The sequence below is a fragment of the Bos javanicus genome, chromosome 8, assembly GCF_032452875.1.
Source record: "Bos javanicus breed banteng chromosome 8, ARS-OSU_banteng_1.0, whole genome shotgun sequence".
NCBI lineage: Eukaryota > Metazoa > Chordata > Mammalia > Artiodactyla > Bovidae > Bos > Bos javanicus.
In genome coordinates, this window is record NC_083875.1 from 1,611,913 (window position 1) to 1,625,620 (window position 13,708).

Consider the following 13,708-nt stretch of genomic DNA (forward strand, 5'->3'; position numbering starts at 1 on the left):
ATGTAGCAAAAATGAGATGTACCGCCAAGCCTCCTGGAACATTGTGTGCTGATTTATATTTCAGGAGATAACACCCTTCAGATAGAGTATAATTTGGGAAACACAGGATAATTAATGAGTTGCTGTAACCTCTAAGCCAGGCCTCAAGAAAGTTTGCAGAAATCTCTGGTTCCACCTGGTCAGGAGCTGGTCTTCTCTGTTGAGCTCTAGTGATGTTCTCATACTTTAGAGAGAGCGTTTCAGGTTTCCCTTTGATTTTCGGAGGTCCCATGCGCTGGACCCCGGGATGCACAGGACTGGGTGGTCCTCGCTATGGTCAGAGCTGCCAGGCTGGGCAGCGGTGCTGTGGAGCAGGCAGCCTCCTTGAACGGGCGCTGGTTGCCAAGTGTGGTTAGTAAACGCTCTGCTATTTTTTAACCGCCGAGGCGGTCCAGCCCGTGACTCAGAGGTCTTCCATATTAGGTTCTGGGAGACGCAGCCGAGCTGGAAAACGGGGCTCATCAAATGCGGAGGCCACAGTGGGGCGTGGCATGGATCCAGTGATGTCAGTGGGGAGCAAGCCCAGGCCAAGGACCTGGCACCTGGGCCAGAAGCGGTAGTGCGCAAACCCAGACTTCCTGCCACAGCTGCACACCTTGCCAAGCCTGGGGCCCTCCCACTGCCACAGGCATCGCCGCAGCATCTCCACGGGTGCCTGCGTTGGCGCCGAGGGCAGGTCCGGCCGTGTCTCAGCACTCTGCTTCCCGTTGCAAGCAGGAAGCCGGCCTTGTCGATGCACTTACCCGCGTCATCAGCCGCCAAGCAGCTACGCGTCCATAGGCAGAGAGGCTCTGTGTTTCTTTCTGTTCCGCCTTCGGCCGCAAGTCCTCCAGAAAGCCGTGACTCAATTGCATCAGGAATTGGCTCTCGTGAGCGGACGTGCGTGGTGGTAGAGGCAATTCCTGGCTGGCCTGTCTCGATACCTGAGTGCAGATGACTTCTTTATACATTGATTCAACAGATACCTAACAGTACTGTCCATTTTCAGAGTGTTTAGTGTACTTCTGTATTGAGTCTGACAACACAAGACCTCACTGCCTGGCGTCCTGTGGTGGCACCCTCGGAGTTCTAACATGACCTGAGCTTTGTTAGACTCAGTGAGGCAGAAACAGCTGTGCCACGGAACCTGAGCTGTGACTTTCCACGGCCTGTCTTCCCTGCCAACTTCCTAATCAGGAAGGATAATTTCCAGATGTGACATGGTGGACATGCAGGGAACACAGGAAGACGTACAGGGAACCTCTCCTTATGCTTTAAAAAGTGAGCGCACGAGTCAGTGTCAGCCACTCAGCAGAGACTTGGGCACTGACCCTGACTCAGGGAGCACATACCCTGCCCCCCGCCCCGAGTCAGTAGGGGTGGGGGGAGGCCTGCAGTGGAAGTGGATGATGAGGAGGCCTTGGAGGAGCACGACCAGCCCTCCTGGGGCAAGAAGGGTTGGGGAGACAGCAAGCAAGGCGTGGCGGGGGAAGTTGGCTTAAGTGACCGTGGGTGCAGAAGGCCGCTGAGTGGCAGGTCCAGAGGCCGTGTGTGTGCAGGACAATGGGGTGTTCAGCTTCGTGGCTAGAGCAGGGCCCCGTGGGGAGCGGGTAAGAAGGCCTGGCCAGGCTCTCACGCCAGAGTCACAGGAAATGTGCAGATCGCTCTGCCAGAGGGCCACATTCACAGACCGAGCACGGGGCTGTAGACTCTCTCCAGAGGCTTTCAAAAGGAATCGGGACCTACTTGTCACTTTCTTCAGTAGTGTCTGATTTTGATCACCTATAAGATAGGAGTTTAAAAAACTCTAAAATCATTTAAAAATCTTTTTAAAGAAAGATTTATTCAAATAAAAAACTCAACTGACCAAGACTTGGAAGGCGTTGGCCAGAAGCACAGGCTTAGCCTTAGAGGACAGTACAGCACATGCCCCTGGACTTTCGTGGGCCTGCCCGCCCAGACAGTGCCGATGTGCCCAAGGAGCCCCTTCCAAGAGGGTGGGGCAGGGCTGAGGCACCGCCTCTGCCTGGCCTTGCAGATGGTGCATCCGTGCTCCAGGAAGGCGTCTCTGCACCTCTGTCTTCTCCCCCTGGCTGACGGCCCTCCGGTCGTTTCGTCACTAAACCGTCCACTGTAACATGAGTTCATTGTGCTCTGAAAACCCACTGTGAGTCTGCTGGGTCACACCTGACAGGTGAAGAGCCTGTGGTGTGACGTGTGCCTTGCAGTTCTGGGTCTTTGTCCCACGACCTGCACTCTTCCTTCCAGCAGAATCCACCATCCTGTCACAAGTACAGAACATGAAGCTGTTCTTTGATTCCCCTCCACACCTGCTGCACAGTCGTTCTCAGATACCAGACCTAGGACAGGAAGTCTGTGGCAATGCCCTGTGGTCCACTGCGTGCACCCACAGGGGAGGTTCAGTTTCCCATCGCCTGTTTTCTCCCGTTTGCTTTCAGAACGTGGGTCACTGAGAACATGGGTCACTGAGAGCTGAGTCTGAGGCGGGTCATTTAAGGATCTGTACGTACCTGGTGATTAGCAGAAGGCATCAGTGTCAGTCCCTTTTACCATTTGGTCAACAGTTTCCTTTGTGAGAAGCGCAAAGAGGTGGAATTCTCTTGCGGTTGTGTTACATGCACTTAAGTCCCAGTTCCTGTGCAGAGTGAACGTGGGGCAGAAGGGGGACTCGGTGACCCGTCCACGTGGGCGGGGCAGCTGGCTTGTTCCTGCCCAGTGGTGACCTGGAGCAGAGAGAAGGCTTGGTGTTGTAGTTAATGGTAACTGACTGTTATCCAAACTCCCGTAAATTCAGTCTTCTCAGAGTCAGGTGGTGGTCCTTGAACTGCAGATTTATGCCTAGCGATTCCCCCGTGGTTCATCAGCAAAGAACCTGCCTGCAGTGTAGGAACCACAGGAGACATAAGAGACTCAGGTTCCATCCCTGGGTCAGGAAGATCCCCTGGAGGAGGACATGGCAACCCACTCCAGTATTCCTGCCTGGAGAATCCTGTGGACAGAGGAGCCTGGCGGGCTACAGTCCATGGGGTCACAGAATCAGACATGACTGAAGCAACAGCACACAAACACACCCAGTGACTAAAGAGCATCCTGAAAAGCCATGCTCCGCACACCATCATCACCTGGAAAATCTTTAGAAACCCAGACCTAGCGAATCAGAAGCCCTGAGGGTGGGTCCTTGAGGCCTGAGTGACTCTGACAGGCACTGAATTTGAGACCCACACTGTGAGGGAGTGTTCTGTCCCTTAAACAAGGGAGAGTGGAAAGTGATGGCGCAGCAGATGCCAGGAGCCGTCTCTTACCCGCTTGTGGACGAAGCGGCACTTCCATTTCTGGCTAGCAGAGCTGCCAAGGGGAAAAGCATTCTTCGGCAACTGAGACCAAAGCGAAACAAACAGTCTCGATACTTGCTCGTGAGGACAGGGCTTAGAAGGAGTGGACTTGCTGACAGGCGGCTGGGTTTCAGTGCCACCCTATTCTGGCTTTAAAGTGTCTCAGTTGAGCTGCATTGAATGTTCAGTTAGAACATTCAATCCTTTTACAGATAAAGATAGGGTCATAAGATCTTCTCAAGGGCAGCGTGGCTGCGCTCATTAACTGAAATTCACACACCCTTGATCTGACAGTGTCTGGAAACTTTTCCCATAGAAAGCTAAAAGTGAGTGCTCACATTGAACAAAGATCGTCACGGCTCTTGCTAGTGAGCCCTTGAGGAGGACGCGTGTGCCCTTGATAAGGCATGGCCTGTCTGTGCCTGCTCAGCTGGGGGTTGACGCAGAGGGGTGTCCCTGACAGTCGTGGAAGATGAAACGTCACCAAGGAAGATGCACACATGCGATCCGGCTGCTTTCAACACACAGAACCAGCAAACTGGGAGCTGTGTGCAGGTACCCACATGGAGGCCCTGGGGAGAGAGCTCTGAGTACAAGCAGTGCCGGCCCCTGCGGTGGGGCAGGGGAGCTGGGAGGCTGGGTGGTTTAGGGGAAGACTCTCCACTTTACTTCATTGTCCCAGCACTTTGACTTTCTGAGACTTGAACTTCTGCAATGAATATTCCTTTTGAAAAAAATTAGGAAGAGAACAGCATCCCAAAATGTTAGGAGACTGCTCATTAGCAGTAGAGCTGACTCAGGCACCCTGATCTCCCATCTCTGGGTCGGTGTTATTCAGGATTACTTCTCAGTTCCTGTAACAGATAATCTGAACTTTAAAGCAAAAATGTAGCCTGCTCTACTGATTTTGCTTGTGAGGAAGCTGAGCCAAGAGGGCCTGCAACTGGAGAGCGACCCCCAGATTGTGACAGAGGAGAAGATGAGACCCAGCCCCCAAGAGTGACAGGGACGCATGCTGAAGGGGGCTTCGTGCTTAAACTGTCAGCTCAGGGTCACCCTGCAGCTGTGGGCCGCCCCACGTCGCAGGGCCTGTCCTGGGTGCTCTGAGCCTAGCGAGGAGAGCTGGGCACATGCACAGTTCAGGGTCAGATGGAGCATGGGGACCACTCTTGTGGTCGGAGCCTGGGCAGCAGGGGCCTCTGTTCACTGGCGTTCAGCCCAGCAAGGATGCCATGCTGCTTGGGCACAGCTGTACCTGGACTCTCCCCCTCCCTGCCTCCATCTTCTCTCACACCGTCATTGAGGATAACATGTTTTGCACAAAACATAACTACATTCAGGGTAAGAAAGGAGACAGTACTGAAAACAGAAAGTCGGGGTACTTGTCAAACTTAGAGCTGTATGTCCATTTGAGTTCTGAGCTCTCAACACTGGCGGAATTCAAACCTTCAGGCAGAGTTTCTTCCTGTGTGGTAATTAGCGGGAAGGAGAGGCATGGATTCCGAGAACATACTCCACACTGAATATCCTGAAGACAAGTTACCTGACTTTATGAAATACCCTGAATCCTGATCGTTAGCAAAGTAATGAAATGTTCAGTTTTATGAATCTACTTCATTTCTGTATTTTATCAGTGTCCAAAGCTACTTGGAGCTCTGAATTCAGGCCAGAAGTGACGTTCCTTCATGCCTTCTGCCTATTTCATGACCGGATTAGCATCCGCCTTTACTGCGGACACACGTGGCCTTTCCCCTGAAAGGCAGCATGAGGGCCCCACACACCCTCGGGACAGGCCGGGAGGTGACCTTGCAGTGAGCTGAGGGCTTTTCTCATCACAGCAGCAAGTGCTGATTGAGACCTTAACTTCCGAGCAGGCGTGCAGCCCAGTGTGTCCCCGTCCCTGGGCGGTCACGTGGCATCAGGTGGGGCGCTGACCCTGGCCTGCATTCTTCCTTGGCAGTGCACAGCTTCAGGGCTGAGCGGGCCCTGAGGGGTTCCGGCACCCCTTCCGGGGACTCAGTGCTGGGGACGCTTAGTTGTTTGCTCTTGCAGGAGTCAGACCATATTTCCTCGCAGGGGCAGCCGTGATGGGCGGGAAACCTGTGGCTGTGACGTGGACTCTGCTTCTCCGCAAACATGGATGTGAGCACAGGGCAGGGGTTATCTCTCCTGGGCCCTGGTGGGTTCATGGACCAACCTGTGGAGAATTTGAGTCTGCTTTTCAAAGTCTGCCTCAAATACTGCACTGGGTTCTGAGATCCTAGAGAGGATTTCATGCAAACCAAACTTAATCTTCGTATTTTCTGAATATTGAAGGAAAGGGAAGGGATACTAACATTTTTACATCCCGATCTCATGTAAATCTGCCAGGTAGTCATAGAAGTAGGTGCTGTTATCCCCATTTTTAGAGAAGAGGACAGTGAGACCTGCAGACATTCAGTGAGTGGCAGTGTTGGGGTCCAGACCACTCATCGCTGGTGTGGCGCTGTGCACACAGGAGGATAAGAACCCAAGCACTCTGCCCTGTCCCTTCCTCTTACCCCACACACACCCACCAAGTGACCTGGAGGACATTTATTCTCTTTCATTATGTCCACTTAGGAGTGGATCTGCTGAAATCTAAAGTCATAAACTCCTACCAAGGTGTTCAGTATACTTGTTTCACAAACTCCCTTCATCCTGCTTGGACTTGAGATCATAAGAAGCAGAGGGTCTGACCTCAGGCAGAGTGGATCTTGTCTGACCTTGAAGCTGGGGAGCTTTATGGCCTAGTGCCTGACCAGCCAGCCTGGAGTGGGGCAGCATATGGGGCCTGTGCGGTCTTGTGTCCCCCAGCCCCAGGCAGGACAGGCTCCTGGGGGCGATGCTCCCCTGCAACCGAGAATTCATGAAACAAGAGTGAAGTGTCTCCTGGGCTGTGAAGCTGTGCACCCACACTCTAAGCTCCCCCCGCCCCCACCCCCAGACATCCTCTCAGGACGACAGTTCTTTACACACCAACCTGTTTGAAAAGCCTGGGAAATCCAGCCGCCGTTGGAGATGTTGGTCTCCTCTGTCACCGGGGTGTTTTCTGACGTCGCCATCGCTGACTGTTGCTTGTCGCCTGCTCTCCTGGTGCAGCTTGGGAGTGGGCAGGCATGTGCACGCGCACCGCTCCTCCTCCCGCAGGCGAGCGTCCCAGTGCTTCTGGTACACTCCCCACACTCACACCGCGTGACTCACTGCTTCAGAGGCTGCGACCTCTCTGTTCCCTCCCGTCCCCCTAAATCAGATGTGACCTGCGTGTGTCAGATGGAAGAAGGAGGTACAACGAAACTTTATTTGCACAGTTGATAGGACAGTTGTCTAGTTTCTTGAATTAAATTGGAAAATCCCTGTGGATTTTTTGTATTCATCCCAAACTGACTTCTACTGAAAGTTTCATTATCTTAGCGCTTTAATAAGTAATTGATCAAAAAACCATTAAGGCTAAAAATGGAAAAAAACCTTATAGGTTTCTTATGCCCAGTGGATAAGCCCATAGGTGACATTGATGGAAACCCTACATACTGGCCCTTTCCAGCAGAGCAGTCAGTGTTGAACCATCCAGTTGCTGACATGCTGTTTAGGGCAGACGGCGGGAGTCCAGCCACCAGGATTCAGCTCTCACTGACCATGCGGCTGACTTGGAGGTCACTGCCTTCCTAAGTCAGATGTAAAGGCTGCCAGCGAGGCTGGGGGTCTGCAAGGGCCAAGGACACGGCTCCCCCCACACCCCACCACCATGCCAGCAGAGTGGGAGTGCAGAGGGATTTATCTCAGACCTGCTGTGCTGCCCGCATTTGAATAAATCAAGCTGAACAGTGAAGAACAACAAACAACAGGCTGCGTTCATGACGAGCCTGCTGCCCAGCATGGAGCAGAAGCCCAGGCCAGAAGACAGAATGGAGGGGAAAGACGATCCCAGAGTCAGTGGTGCAGACAAGAGTCTGTGTTCCCTGTAAGTATGAAGTTCGTTTTCATCAGGGGATGTGATTGACATGTAACATTTTGTTAGCTTCGCATGTGCAGTGTAATGATTCTGCATTTGTAGTGTGTATTGTGAAGTAGTCACCACAGTAAATCTATTTAACATCCCACACCATACACGGTTACAAAAAAGATTTGTGTGTATGTGTATGATGAAAATGTCTAAGGCCTACTCTTAGCAGCTATCGAATACACAATACAGTATTATTAACTGTAGTCATCACGTCCCAGTCACATCCCAGGTCTTAGTTTATAACTAGTAGTTAATAATTTTTGATGACAGAATGGATGAAGAAGGGTCAGAAAGTACAAGCTTGAATTTGGGGTTATTTCTCCAGGGGCTTTAAGTGTTGCCTTGAGCTCCAATCATCAGAGTGACTCTACTTTGTGGACTTTCAGATGAAATAAGTAAGTGGTCCCCGCCTCTGCTCGCTCCCTCTAGTGCTTCCTGGGCATGCCAATCTACACACTGTACTCAGAATACTTTAATTTGACCCATTGACACTAATGGATGTAGGACTTTGAGCTGAAATCACCTTTTTTTTTCAGTTGATTTGCAAATACTGCTTATTCACTGTTAAACTTGGCAAAAAAAAAGCTGGTTAAGATTCATAAAATCAGTTTTTGTAATTCTAGTCTCTTGGGAGGAAACACAGACGACCACCCTGCTGTGAGGGTGGAGAGAGGTCACAGCCAGCTGATGAGCATCAGGAGATGGAGAGATGAGCGGGCAGCCTGGGGAGGGCCTCCCAGACCAGCGATTGTCGCAGAGTCTTCTCCTTTCACACCACATAGTCGCCAGCCTCTCCTGTGTGTGTCAGAGATGACTTTCAATAGGAAACATGGTGTTAGACTCTGGTACCAGCTGTCACAGATGGGATGCAGTTGAGACAGGGCCACCCTGGGCGAGGCTGACAGGTGAGGACAAGAGACCAGAAGCCACTGCTCCCTGGGTGGGGCGGGGGGGTGCTGGCTGGACCACACCCGAAGAAGGGGTGGGGGCGAGGCCAGGTGCTGCGTCAGGAGGACCCCAGAAGGGCAGGCTGAACCCCAAAAATGGGGCCAGCAGGCCCAGGTCAGGGAACTCAGGACTTGTCCTAAGGGCAGGCTAGTCAGGAAGTTACAAAATGCACCGCTTGAGAAACTCTGGGCTGCTCCAGGAGAATGCGGTGGGAGGTGGTCTGGGAGAAGGAAAGACGGGGATAGGGCAGCTAGGTGCCTTGGTGAGGTCGGGGGGCTGGCTGGAGGAGCTGCACCATGATACGCCATTTAGTCACAGGAAGAGAGATGACAGCAGAGCACTGTCCCCAGTCGCCTCCCCTCGTGTGGAGGAGAGAACTGAAGTGCGAGGAGTGGGCGGGGCGAGTGCAGCCACCAGCCCCGCAGAGAACGTGTGCACTCATGCTCAGGCCGGGCGACCATCTGTGTGGCTGCACACACAGGTATGGGGGGCGAGGGTGGCGTTCGCTCCCTCCTGCCTGCCCTGGTCCGTGGGCTCATCCATGGACGGTGTGCTGAGCTCCAGGTGACAGAGTAATAGAGCAGACGTAGGCCTGTCCTTACATAGACTGCAGCCTTGCCGAAAACGAGGGGCGGTGATGCCCAGCCGGTCGGGGATGGGCCGCTCTGGCCCTTGGATGGACACACTCTTGTCACTTTCGAATGGACACACGGGGGTGGGGGGTTATACACCCTTGAACCCAAAAATGCATCCAGATGCTCCCCAAGGTCCCACAGCAGCCCCAGGAGTTTGTCAGGACGGACCTGGGTGGGTTCTGCAGGCCGAAGCCCCGGGAGCCAGCTCCGCGGTGTCAGGGCCTGAAGGGGCACAGGGCAGGATCTTGGCCACTGCCCTGTCCTCCCCAGGCCCAAGGTGCTGGGGAGCCCCAGGCGGCCAGCTGTGTGCGCGGGTCACAGCCAGCTCCCGAGCTCACTATATATAGTCAAGAGGGAGCTGCTCAAGGGCCAGGAGGAGGAGAGGGTGCCAGCAGAATGCTTTCCACTGAAGCTCATGTTTAACAGGCGTGTTTCCACGCTGGCTGTTCCCAGGTGGAGGGAGAGGCAGGTGCCGAGCTCGCCTGTGCCCAGGACACACCCTGTACCCTTATCTCTTTGCTGTAACTCCCACCTGCTTCCTGGGTGTCTGTGCGGAGGGGCTGTGTCATGTAACCGAGACCGTGTAAATGCATCTTTGTAGTGTGTTTGGGGTGATGTTGCAAAAGAGTGTTCTGAGCTGAGCAGAACAGGGAGGTTATCACGTGACTAGCTGTCAGGTCTGTTTTAAGAGAAGCGCTGTAAATTGCAGTCAGTGGTTGTTGCGTTAAGGCGTTCTTCCTGCGCCTAATCTCAAACCCTCTGGTACCAGTGACACACACATTTAGTTGCTTTTCTCAATGGGTTCATCTCTGCATTTTGGGACCTTGGCATGCAGAGTGTTAAAGGGGTGCCCCAGGGTCCACTTCTCCCAGGACAGTCAGTCTGCCCGTGGGGGCGAGTGCTGTCCAGGCCAGGACCCTCCCCTGGACAGAAGGGTCCTTGTCTGGACACTGATGTACACGGCCATCCTGGAGGTCAATTGCTGCACTTGCTGAAGGTGTGCTCGAGTTGAGCTCTGCGCATTCCATATGTCATAACTCTTCTCACCCTCTCAGCCCAGGACAGAAATGCATTATGACTGCCCCTCGAGGGTGCAGGCACAGGCTCGGGAACTTGACGTGGCCAAGGGCACTCAGCCAGTGATTGAACCCAGGCTGGTGGCTGACCCGCCTGCAAGGGACACTCCGCCTCTAATCCCTGAGTCGGTGAGCGGGCCATGGATGAAGCTCCCAGGAGCCCAGAAGTTCTGCTCTCTTAAATGGAATTGCTTTCCCAGGGCCATGCCCAGCCCACATGGAAACAGGGAGGCCCAGCCGGGTCCCAGGTCAAGACATTCGGGGGTGTTTGTTTTTCTTTCCTTTGAAAGCATTGAAGTCACAAAAGTTTAGTCATGAGCGAGATCTTGAAGTGCCCGCCTGGACTGGTTAGCGCTGCCTTCCCAGCCTGTCTCCCGTCTGTCCACTGCCCTCCTCTGAACAGCGGTCCTCACCGCACGACCCCAGGAGCGCGTGACTGAGCTGGTTCTGCTGCGGGGCGGCATGCAGTCTGTTCTCTTGCCTGCCCACCAGGAGGAGCTCGCTGCACGCTGGGCAGGGTCCCCGGTGGACCCTTGCTTCTCAGGGTTGCTGGTTTCTCAGTTGATTGCTTTAGAATGTAATGGTTCCCTGCACCACTGTGGACTTTTTGTAACCCTTTCTTTTCAATGAAAATAAGCCTTATGTCAAGATGAGAGAAAGACGTCAGAGAGAATCAGCACGCTGATGAATAGACCCATTTGTATTTATGGAAAGGTGATTATTGAAGGCAGAGGTTTGCCTTCATTAATTTTTGCTTTACAATTACATCTTAACTTTGTAAATCTTACCTTTCTTAAGAAGTCTAGATCAGTTGGCATATTTTTTGCAAACAAATTTAATTATATAACGTTTTAAAGTATGATTCTCTTTTTTTTCCAGTGAAGTGATCTCCACGATAAGCCAACATCCATCACCTTATGTTGGTACAAATTTTGTTTCTTGTGAGAATTTTAAGATCTGCTCTCATCAGCTTTCAAATATACAACACAGTATTGTTAACTGTAGTCACCATGCAGTACTATGGTGGTGGTGACGGGAAGGACAGGGAAGCCTGGCGGGCTGCAGTCATGGGGCTGCAGAGTCGGACACCACGACTGAGCAGCTGAACAGCAACAAGCGTGCAGTGCATCACATTTCCAGGACTTCCCCACCTCCTAACTGGAAGTTTGTACCCTTCGACCTCCTTCACGCATTTCCCCCACCCCTTTCTCTGATACCCACCAATCTGTTGTCTACTAAGTTTTCTGTTTGTTTAATATTCCACATATGAGTGATAACAGAGTGTTTTTCTGTGTCTGACTTATTTCACTTAGCATAATATCCTCTGAGTCCATCCACGGTGCTGCAAACGACAAAGTTTCATTCTCCTTTATGACTGAGTGATATTCCAGTGTGTATGCGCACCGCGTCTTCTTTATCCGTTCATCTGTTGATGGGCACTTAGGTTGTTTCCATGTCTTGCCTGTTGTAAATAGTGCTTCAGTGAGCATGAGCATGCAAATAACTCTTCAAGATAATAAATTCATTTCCTTTGGATGGACACCAAGGAGTGGGATTGCTGGATCCTATGGCAACTCTATTTAATTTTTTGAGGACCCTGCTCTCCATACTGTTCTCCCTACTGGATGTGCTGAGTTACATTCCTACCAACAGTGTAGGAGGGCCATCCTGACAGGTGTGAGTGTGTGTCTCATTGTAGTTTTGATCTGTGTTTCCCTGATGATTAGTGATATTGAGCATCTTTTCCTGTGCCTCTTGGCTCTTTCAATATCTCTGGGAAAATATCTATTCAGTTACTCTGCCATTTTTTAATTGGATTGTTTGTTTGAAGCTGAGTTGCTTGAGTTCCCTATATGTTTTGGATTTTAACCCCTTATCAAATAGTTGATACACAGGTATTTTCTCCCATCCCATAGTTGAGCTTTCATTTTGTCGGTGGTTTCCTTTGCTACAGAAGCTTTTTAGTTTGATGTAGTCCCACTTGTTTATTTTTGCTTTTGTTGCCAGGTTAATGTGGTAATATGGTACCATCTCAGGCCAAAGGGTTACCCGAAGTTGTCCTGCAAGTCAAACGTAATAGTGATGGGTCTTCGGGGGTGAGAGGGAGATCTTAGCTTCTTAACTTCCACAACATCATCTTAGAGGGAGATACCAAAATGTTTGGTCAGAACCAGTATTGCAATTGTGATAAATCAAGAGCTGATGAGTTTCTGATTTCCCCTCTCTGTTCACTATGTGAACGTGAAGTTGCTCAGTCGTGTCCGACTCTGCGGCCCCATGAACCGTAGCCCACCAGGCTCCTTGGTCCGTGGGATTTTCCAGGCAAGAGTACTGGAATGGGGTGCCATTTCCTTCTCCAGGGGATCTTCCCGACCCAGGGATTGAACCCAGGTCTCCCGCGTTGTAGGCAGACGCTTTACCGTCTGAGCCACCAGGGAAGCCCCTTTGTTCACTATAATGTGTGCCTATTTCATGCATGTAGAAGCGAGCACTTGAGGATTATAGTAAACGCGCTTCTTCCATGTGCCTTCTCTGGGACATGAAAGCTCCTCAGTGCTTCCCGTTACAGTGCCACTGTTTAGAGAAGGAAAATGCCATGGCAGAAACGTGCCTGCCTTCACCCACCTTCCTCCTGACGTTCAGACCCTTCTGATTAGGCCAGCTCCCCGCCTGGGATTGCTCATTGAGAATTAAGCTCTGATTGTTTCAGGCAGAATGTCAGATTTGAAGAAGCTTTCCTAATAAGGAAGAATGATGTAATGTTGTGGAGGGGGGCCAGGCCTCTCTGTGTGTTTTATTTCCATCAGCCGAATTCCAGGGGAGAATGGTTGCCAAGCAGGGGGGCTGCTGGCTATTTTTAGCCAGATTGCCTCAGTAACACCAGGAGGCCCTTCCAGCCCTGCACTCACTAGTGTGCTGGTCGATGTTTTCCCTGGCATCTCATTTTTATAAAGTTTGATCAAGCATAAGTAATACTTTTATTAACATTTTAACATTTTCTCAGAGAATGAAAAAAGCATCCCTTGTGATCTCTTTTTAACTTGGCAGCTTTCCTTTGAGATACAGTTTCTCCAGTCAGCAGATAGATACTTTGTTCAGTGGTTGAGGAGGTTGTATTAACTTTTCAGAACAGACTTTTCAGCAGGAGGCCCTTGCAAGCCTGTCTGTCGGAGCATGTTGAAGAGCGCTGTTCTGCCCACAGTATTCAGTCTAGATTCTCCCCCTCCCAAACCTACTCCAGGTATAACAACAGTCTGCATTTCAAGGCCATAGGCAGTTGTTTCTGTACTTTGACATTAAAGTGTTTATTTCAACATTTTTATAAATTGGAAAAGTGAAAGTGTTAGTTGCTCAGTTGTGTCTGACTCTTTGCGACCCCATGGACTGAAGCCTGCCAGGCTCCTCTGTCCATGGGATCCTCCAGGCAAGAGTACTGGAGTGGGTTGCCATTTCCTTCTCCAGGTCATCCTCCCCGCCCAGGGATCGAACACAGGTCTCCTGCATTGCGGAGATTGCATAGGTGGATTCTTTACCACTGACCCACCAGGGAAGCCCGTTTATAAATTGGAGGGAAAATTCAAATTTGTGATGAAACTTCAGCTCTGTGACTTGGTCACTCCCTCTCTGGGTGACATGCTGCATCATTTTTACTTCTGC

At 51.5% G+C, this 13,708-nt stretch overlaps 1 protein-coding gene and 1 long non-coding RNA gene across 10 annotated transcripts in view; one reads left to right on the forward strand and one right to left on the reverse strand.

The window, feature by feature from the left end:
- Window positions 1–13,708, forward strand: part of PALLD (palladin, cytoskeletal associated protein) — a 369,451-nt gene that overhangs the window by 302,790 nt on the left and 52,953 nt on the right. The window lies entirely within an intron of this gene.
- On the reverse strand, window positions 1,843–6,998 carry LOC133252373 (uncharacterized). Its single transcript, XR_009737895.1, has 2 exons — window positions 6,373–6,998; window positions 1,843–5,568 (listed from the first exon to the last, which is right to left on the reverse strand). It is a non-coding gene; the product is annotated as an uncharacterized LOC133252373 (long non-coding RNA).